The following is an 8,882-nucleotide window of genomic DNA, read 5'->3' as shown; positions in this document are numbered from 1 at the left end:
GGATGAACCCATATCTGAACTAGAAGACTTTAGACCCACCTTGTCCTGGAGTCCTGATCCCAGCTCTCTTTCTTGGCCTCTCCCTCTTCTCTTCTTCCAGGACCACATGGCTTGATTCTTGTTTTCTGCCATAAGTCCCTGTAAGCCCTAGGGTGACTCCTGCCTGTATTCATAGGGCCAGCCCAGTGCCTTGATTGAAGTAAATGTTTTCTTTCTTTTTTTTTTTTAACATCTTTATTGGAGTATAATTGCTTTACAATGGTGTATTAGTTTCTGCTTTGTAACAAAGTGAATCAATTATACGTATGTTCCCATATTCCCTCCCTCTTGCGTCTCCCTCCCTCCCACCCTCCCTATCCCACCCCTCTAGGTGGCCACAAAGCACTGAGCTGATCTCCCTGTGCCATGCGGCTGCTTCCCACTAGCTATCTATTTTACGTTTGGTAGTGTATATATGTCCATGCCACTCTCTCACAGCTTACCCTTCCCCCTCCCCATATCCTCAAGTCCATTCTCTAGTAGGTGTAAATGTTTTCTTAAATAAACAAAAACCCCTCAAAAGTGGTTAGACTAAAATTACTTTCTGTGACTTTTCTGCAGGGTTATTACCTTATTATTTGCAGGTCTGTGCCTTCTTGTCTTACTTTGGTCACCAGCCTCCAAGATGGTTCCCAGTGACCCCTGCCTCCTGGTACTCATCCTTGTATCGTCCCCTCCCTTGTTGTGCCAGGATTAGTCTCTGTGACCAATAGCAGGTGGCAGAAGTGGTGGTATGTCACATCTAAGATTAGTTGTAAACGAATTAGTTTAACTTTTGCAATTAGTTAACTGCAGCTTCTGGGTACTCTCTTTCGTCTGCTCTCTTTTTCTTGAATCTCTTGCTCCGGGGAAAACAAGCTGCCATGTTATGAACAGTCCTCTAGAGAGTCCCGTGTGGTGAAAAACTGAAGCCTCCGGCCAATAGCCAGCAAGAAACTAAGGCCTGCCAACGGCCCCATTACTGAGTTTGGAAGCAGATTCTTCAGCCCTGGTAGAGCCTTGAGATGACAGTAGCTTTGGCCAACATCTTGACTACAACCTCATGAGAGATTCTGAGGCAGAACCACCCAGCTAAAACACTCCTGGCTCTCTGGCCTTCAAAAACTGTGTGATTATGAGTGTTCGTGGTTTTAAGTTGCTAAGCTTTGAGGTAATTTGTTACAGAGCAATAATAACTATTTCATGTAGGCAGAAAAGCATAGGGGCTTTAGAATTCAACCTAAGTTCGAATCCCACATGTAACTCTACATGTTATTAACTTAAACTTGAACAAATTCTTGAAAATTCTCTGAGCCTCTTGAACTTCAACTGAAGCTGATGTTGATCCAAAAAATGATGTGGATCACACCTACCTGCCCCAGTGGGAGGGTACCCAGCTCTCCTTGCCCTTGAGGGCAGGCATGAAAGGAGAGGAAACCCTGGGCTCCATCAGTGCCAGGCAGGGCCTGCAGCCCTGCACCAGGTCATCCCATTGTTCTAGGACTGCCCGCATTGCCACTGCCATGTTGCATCTAAAGGTTTGTCTATGGCCTGGAGAGCTTCCAGCAATTCCTCAGCCATAAACATTTACGTGGGAAAGAACAGAACAGAATGTTAATTTCCATGATTTGGTCTCACTACCTGGTTTTTGTTAGGCCTTGTCTGATTTCTTTCCAATTCTGGGTATATGGATGTGTGCTTGCTTTCATTTATGTAATAAATTTGTATTATTAAATAAATGTATTAAATAGATTTATTTAATAAATATACCACACTCCATTTTAAGGCTCTTACACTTAATGATTTATTTACTTCCCATAACAATCCTGTGTGATACACACACACACACACACACACACACACACACACACAGTACTATAATTTTCCCATTTTACATATGGGGAAACTGAGGCATAGAGAAGTTAAGTAACTTGTCCAAGGTCACACAGCTAAAATTTTGGCAGAGCCCAGGTTCAAACTTGAGCAGTTCGGTTCCAGAGTCTGTGCTGTTAACCACCAAGCTCTACGTGTCTCCTTGTCTTGCTATAGCTGAAAACTCATGCTTCTTCTGTCTGGATGTGTGACTACCTTCTCCAGGAGGCAAGAAAAATCTAATGGTATTCATGGACAATCAACCCAGTGGTATGGTAAGAGAAAAAACAATGAGTGGAAGGCGTAACTTGGGCTTTGGAGAAAGATCAAGGTTCAATTTCTGGCTCCTGTGTGCTTCTGGCGAGTTATTTCATCGCTGAACCTCAGTTTCCTCATCTGTAAGTTAGGAACAACAATAATAAAAATACGTTTGACCATTAGAGGGAGCTCAGGGATGACTTGTACCCAAAATGGGGATGGATTATTTATATCGAGACTTGGTTCTAGCCATTGGCAGCACTGAAGGGTAGAGCTATCCAGTGCTCTCAGAAGGAGTTGGCATTAGGGTGATCAACCAACCATCTCAGTTTGCCTGGGACAGGGGACTTCCCGTGCCAACAGTGGGATAGTCCTGGGTAAACCAAGCTAGTTGGTTACCCTCGTTTGAGCCCTGTGCCTTTGAGGAAACCATCCTTTTAGAGCTCTTGTCCTGTCTTCTCCAGTGAGGCTATGGTGAAAAGAGTGACATGGATAAAGAGTTTCTTTTTAATAGAAGGTAATTAAGGGCAGCAATCTTAGTTTTGAGGTTCTTTCTTTGGTAATGACTTTTCTGAGATGTAATTCACATATACAGTTTACCCACTTACAGTGTAACAATTCAACGGATTTTAGTGTATTCACAGAGTTATGTAACCATAACCACAGCCAATTTTAGAACATATTTTATCACCCCCAAAAGAAAAACTATACCCTTTAGCTATCATCCTGCCAACTCTCTTCATCACACCCAGCCCTAGGCAACTTTTAATCTCTTTTCTATACCTATAGATTTGCCTAGTTCTGGACATTTCATATAAATGGAATCTTATGAAATGTGGTCTTTTAATTAATTTCTTCCACTCAGCCTAATGTTTTCCTGGGCTGTCCTAATGTTCTTATGGCCTGTGTCAGTGCGTCATTCCTTCTGACTGTTGAGTAATTTCCATTGTGGAAACACCACATTTTGCGTATCCATTCATCATTTGATGGACATTTGGGTTGTTTCTGCCTTTTGGCTATTGTGAATAATGCTGCTGTGAACACTCTCAGACAAGCTTTTGTGTAGATTTATGTTTTCATTTCTCTTGGGGTATATACCCAGGAGTGAAATTGCTGGGTCATATGGTAACTCTGTGTTTAACTTTTTGAAGACTTGCCAGACTGTTTCCCAACATGGTCGCACCATTTTTCATTCCCATCAGCAACGTCTGCGGGTTCCAATTTCCCACATCCTTACCAACACTTGTTATTATCTGTCTTTTTGATGATACCATCCTAGTAGGTGTGAAGTGGTATCTCATTATAAGCAATCTTGTTTTGAAGTTGCGTTTGCATGGTAAGCACTTTTGGTCACTTAGACCTATACTTATGTTCATTGGAGGTGACTGATGGAGATTATGGGGGCTTAAGCCCTCGGTCTGCCCTTTATCAGAGGAATGCCAGCAGTGGGTGGATTGGCCAAGGGACCATGGTCTTTGAGGGAGAGCCCCCCTCATTTCCGTGGTTTCCCTTTTCCTCACCCCCATTTCGTGGACTGAGGTGAGGACAGGTATCCAGGGAGACCGGGCTGCTCGTCATTTTTGATCTTACACCGCCTGCTCCAACTCAAGGAGGGCTGTGAAGTGGCCTGATCAGCTCACCGGAGGCTGCAGGCAAACAGAGGCCAGTAGATCTGCAAACGACAGGCGTGCCCTGGCTGGGGAATGCCCTGTGTGTCCAGACCAGGCATCACAAGCTGCATGACTCAAGGCTCGCTTTGCACTAACAGTGCCTTGGGAAACACTGTTTCAAAATTGGGAAATCTGACATAAAAATCCAGGTTTCTGGGTTGCTTTAAAGACTGACAGGCCTGGCCATGCCATTGCCACATTTCCACGCTGCCACAGTTGCCCGGAGCTGAGGCCTGGCTGCTCCCAAACACTGGCTCGGGTGCTCAATGGGTATATATTGGTGCCCAGTTTCCCTAATGGGGCCTAATGGGGCCAACGTAGGCCATAGTAGGTGGCAAGGCTGAATTGGGGTATTCGAGATCCTGGGTTTCCAGCCATCCCCATACCCTCTCCTCATGAATCTAAGCAAATCGCAGGTATGAGCATCTAATTTGTCATTCATGCTTCTTGAGCAATTTTTACAGGCCAAGTAACGTTATATGAATTTTACATGTATTAACTCATTTAATCGCCACAGTAATCCAAGGATGATCCCAGTTTACAGGTGGGAAAACTAAGGCTCAGAGGAAAAGAAACCCTCGCAATCTATGAGTCATTAGTGGCGGAACCAGGATTTAAAGGCAGGAGCCTCACTTTGTGAGCTTGATCATAACGGAGTGTCTGGCCGGTGAGGGGGTCCCGTGGATACTACCGCATAACGATTCATCTGGCCTTACCAACTGCAGCTGACATGCCACGTGGCCGGGCATCAGTCCAGGCCAGGTGCCCCCTCATTAAAGCTGAGAGTTGGAGTGTTTGAAGAGATGATAGCTGTGATTCTTTTCAGCTCTAACTTGTGGTGAGTCTCTGAAAACTGGTAAGAGAAGAGGAGAGGGAGAGGGGAGGGGCACTTGGCAGTTCGCCATGCCTAGAAGACTAGCACGGACCCAGGTCACTCCTGACGGGATACCCCTGGCCCCCACTGCAGAACACCATGGGCTGGGAGTCTGAAGTTGTTCTCCCAGCTCTGACTGGCCTGGTGACTGTGTTAGCAAAGTCCAGAGCGCACCAGACCCAGGAGGGCACTGTGGCCTCGTTTCCCGTTTCCCGTCCTCCTGTCCCCAGGAATAACACAGAAGTGGCTGGTAACACACAGCATTGTGCTCACACACAGAGGGCCTCTTTGTTTCCGGATACACAGAGAGGAGGCTGTAACAATGGCCTTGAATGGCACGTTGCTCTCCTTTCTCCAACGTTACACTTGTTTTTTTCAGTCCTGGAATCAGTTAAACAATGATTTCCTGCGGAGGGTGTCAGCTTTTCATCTTTTCCATCTGCTCCCCCGCTGGTCCTCAGGGCCCAGGGCGGTGGGAACCGAGTGGAGAGCCAGCCCCAGAGACAGCTGGGCACCGTGGAAATGTCACCTTCTCGGAAGGCTGAAAGGCAGTGGTACCTTGCCTCTCCCCTGCCAGGTGGGGCCTGCCCTGGAGGAAGGAACCAGACCAGGTAACAGGAGAGAGGCTGAGAGCTGCTGGCGGGGAGCGGGGGCTGGAGATCATGGCTGAAGGTCCGGCCGGAGGAGGATGGGTTTCTGCTTTCAAGATACCCCGTTTGCTTGAGAGCCACTGTCTGCTGGTAAACAAATAAAGATGCAAAAGCAACTGAGGTCAAGTTCTGCCACGTCCCGAGTAGGGAAGCACTCTTCCCCTCTGACCCCCATTCCATGCCTCTGATGTCTCTGGGTGACCAGAAACTTCAGGGTCCATGTGGGTTTGTTGAGAAGACTAGTTCTCTACTAATAGCTGTCGGAATTAAGCTCTTATTCTATGTGTTGTCTATGTATGTGTATGACTGTACGTATCTGACTGTACCGCTAGCAATTATAGCAAACACTTATACAATGCGCTCTCCGTTCTTGGTTAATTCAAACCCAGGCAGTCTGGTTCTAGAATCTGTGCTTTGCATCATCATGCATCTTGTGTAATGTTCCTTAAAATAAACGGAGGTTATTGCAAGATTTCACCCTGAGGGGCACTGACCTATAATGCTAACTGTGTGTAACTATGTATATGCTAACTATCGTGTCGTGTCAGGCAAGGTCCTAAATGTTTTGCATCTATTTCCTCATTTATTCCACATAATAACTCTATGGTACTTTAATCATCTCCATTTTATAGATGAGGAAATTGAAGTAACAGAGATATTAAGTAACTTGCCCAGGGTCACACAGCTGTCAGGTGGCAGAGTCAGGATTTGAACTCGGTTTTCTCTGGAGCTGACTCTAAAGCTTGCCCAGCCCTGTGGCTGGTTTGGAGTTAGTTTCCTTCTCTGGGTCATGAGGTATGGAGGGTGGTGTTCTGACCGTGGCTTTGTAGGACATCAGCACTTGCGTTGTCAGCTCCAGGAGCGCAGAAGCTCTTAAATGGTTTGCCTGTCGTCCTTAGATTTGCCGAGCTTGAGGAAGATGGAATTGTCCAACTGTGACAGGGAAGGAATTTGGAATGATAATAATTACTCAATGAATGCCATTGCTTACCTGGCCAGAGACAGGCTAAGCTGCCACGTATGTAGGAGAACAGATGTTAAATAAGCAGGAGTCACCAGGTGTATTCAGGAAGCCAACTTTATTTGTGTCTGTCACTGCCCCTGAATTTTTTTGTGGCGCCCCACTCTTTCCTTGCCCTGGGATGAAAATTAGGGCAGGTCCTTGATTCTTCTGGTTGCCTTTCTAGTTCCAGCACTGTCTCAGGTCAGTAATTGATACATCCAGGTCTGTGCAATAACCCAGACCTTCAAACTTCCTTCCCAGTGGATCCTCCTCCAGTGAGGCCTGGAGCTGGGAAAGGGGGTCCGTGGTCAGTTTCTTGCTTCCCCCCTTGTGCTTCCATCTGGCTGACTGGGGATTCTGGCCCCTGGCGGGGAGAGGAGCAGGAAGTTCTTACCTGGTTGACACTGTGGGAAGCTGGCATCCCACTGGCTGGGCCTGGTGGGTGTGAAACCTGCTTCTTTATCTCTTGGTACAGTTTTGTGGCTACTTCAGAGAACACCCTCCTTCCTTAACTGTGGAGATTTCTAAGCTGCTGGTCCCTTGAAGCAGGTGCCTAAGACTCTATCCTTAGCTTCCCAGAATCTGAGCAGTCTGTATTAGTCAGCTAGGGCTGCCAAAACAAATAACACAAACTAGGTGGCTTAAACAACAAATTTATGTGCTCACAGTTCTGAGGGCTAGGAGTCCGAGATCAAGGTGTGAGTAGGGCTGGTTTCGCCTGAGGCCTCTCTCCTTGGCATGTAGACGGCATCTTCTCCCTGTGTCCTCACGTGGCCTTTGCTTTGTGTATGTGCATCCCTGGTGTCTCTTTGTGTGTCCAGATCCCTCTTTTTGTAAAGATTGGACTGGGGCCCACTCTACAGGCTTCATTTTAACTTAATCACCGCTTTAAAGCCCTGTCAGCAAATATAGCTACATTCTGAGGTTCTGGGGATTAGGGCTTCAACATATGAATTTGGGGGCACACAATTTAGCCATAACAGATGCTGTCAGCTTCTTTCTTTTTTTTTTTTTTTTGGATGCTAGTTCCCTGACCAGGGTTTGAACCTAGGCCCCCTTGGACTGAGTCCTAACCACTGGACTGCCAGGGAATTCCCAGCTGTCAGTTTCTTTCTGTGGAAGTTTCTTCCTGGTGGTTGTTCTTAAAGGATCTACACAACACACAAGGTTGCCTGTTGCACACCTCTGGCTTATAGAAAATACCCAACTCCCCTCTCCCCTGGCCAAAACAAAGTCCCCCCTCCCACTCCAGCTGGCCACCCATCTCTCCTGCATCCTCAGTTTCTAAGGCATGATTTAGACACCAGCCCCTGATGACATCCAAGCTCCAGGGACACAGTGCCTTTGAGATCATTCCTGAGAAGTAACGACTGGGCAGTTGGGACTTGGAGGGTACCTACTGCTCACTCCAAAATTCCTCCTCTGCTCTCCCACAGTTTTCCCCATCCAACCCTTCTTTGTGGGCTGGAGGTGGTCGGATAAGGGGGAGAGGGTTTTCTTTCACGAGTCCTACATGATGGTGTCATAGCTCACTTTGGAATGCATAATCCATTGTCTTGTGGCTTCAGCAGAAACAGAGACTAAAATCATTTTTTTCATCCTTCTACACATACAGCATCTCCTTTAATTTTCATGAAGATCCCTATGAGAAAGGTAATATTATCCATGTACAGCTGAAGGAGAAGAATCTGCAGCTCAGAAAGCTTAGGGAACTTACCCACGTTAGATTGTTCAGCTAGCAGAGAAAAGGGGGTGCAGATTGCAGCTTTAATCCACTTTACTAACCCTTCTCTGGGCCTTCACCACTCTGGGTTCTTAGAGCTTTTACCTGCCGAATTTTGTTCTGTGCCAGTAAAAATTTCCTTTTAAGTAGAATGTTGTAAAGATAAAAAGGTGAAATCCTTGTTTGTGCTCCAGTTGTAACATAGGGGCTGGTGCCAGGGGTGACAAGTACACCAGGAAGGTTCACAGGTCCAGTGTGAGATTAGCTCTAGGTACCAAAAGATCTCTGCTTGAAACCCTTGCCCCTCCCCCAGTATAATTTAATCAGTGGAACCATGACATGGGTGGAATATATTTTTTTTGTAGAAGTGCATCAAAGCAATATTGTGTTCCGAAAACCTTATTCGAGGCAGAAGGGGCCATATCATCTCACCTTCTGTCTCCTAGGAGGTACTCTACCTAACAAAGACCTTAAAATATAAAGATTTTTTAAAATTTTATTTTATATTGGAGTATAGTTGATTTACAATGTTGTATTAGTTTCAGGTGTACAGCAAAGTGATTCAGTTATACATATATCCATTCTTTTTCAGATTCTTTTCCCATATAGGTTATTACAGAGTATTGAGTAGAATTCCCTGTGCTATACAGTAGGTCCTTGTCAATTGTCTATTTTATATATAGTAGCGTGTATAGGTTAATCCCAAACTCCTAATTTATTTTTAAGAAACCTTTTTTTTGTATAGACTTTTAATTATTTTCTTTAAATATAAAAAGTCCAGGCCTGCCATTGCCCATCCTTGCACAATTTCCTA

The sequence above is a fragment of the Pseudorca crassidens genome, chromosome 9 (genome assembly GCF_039906515.1).
Source record: "Pseudorca crassidens isolate mPseCra1 chromosome 9, mPseCra1.hap1, whole genome shotgun sequence".
Lineage (NCBI taxonomy): Eukaryota > Metazoa > Chordata > Mammalia > Artiodactyla > Delphinidae > Pseudorca > Pseudorca crassidens.
The sequence above is the reverse complement of the archived record's forward strand: the minus strand, read 5'-3'. Positions refer to the sequence as shown.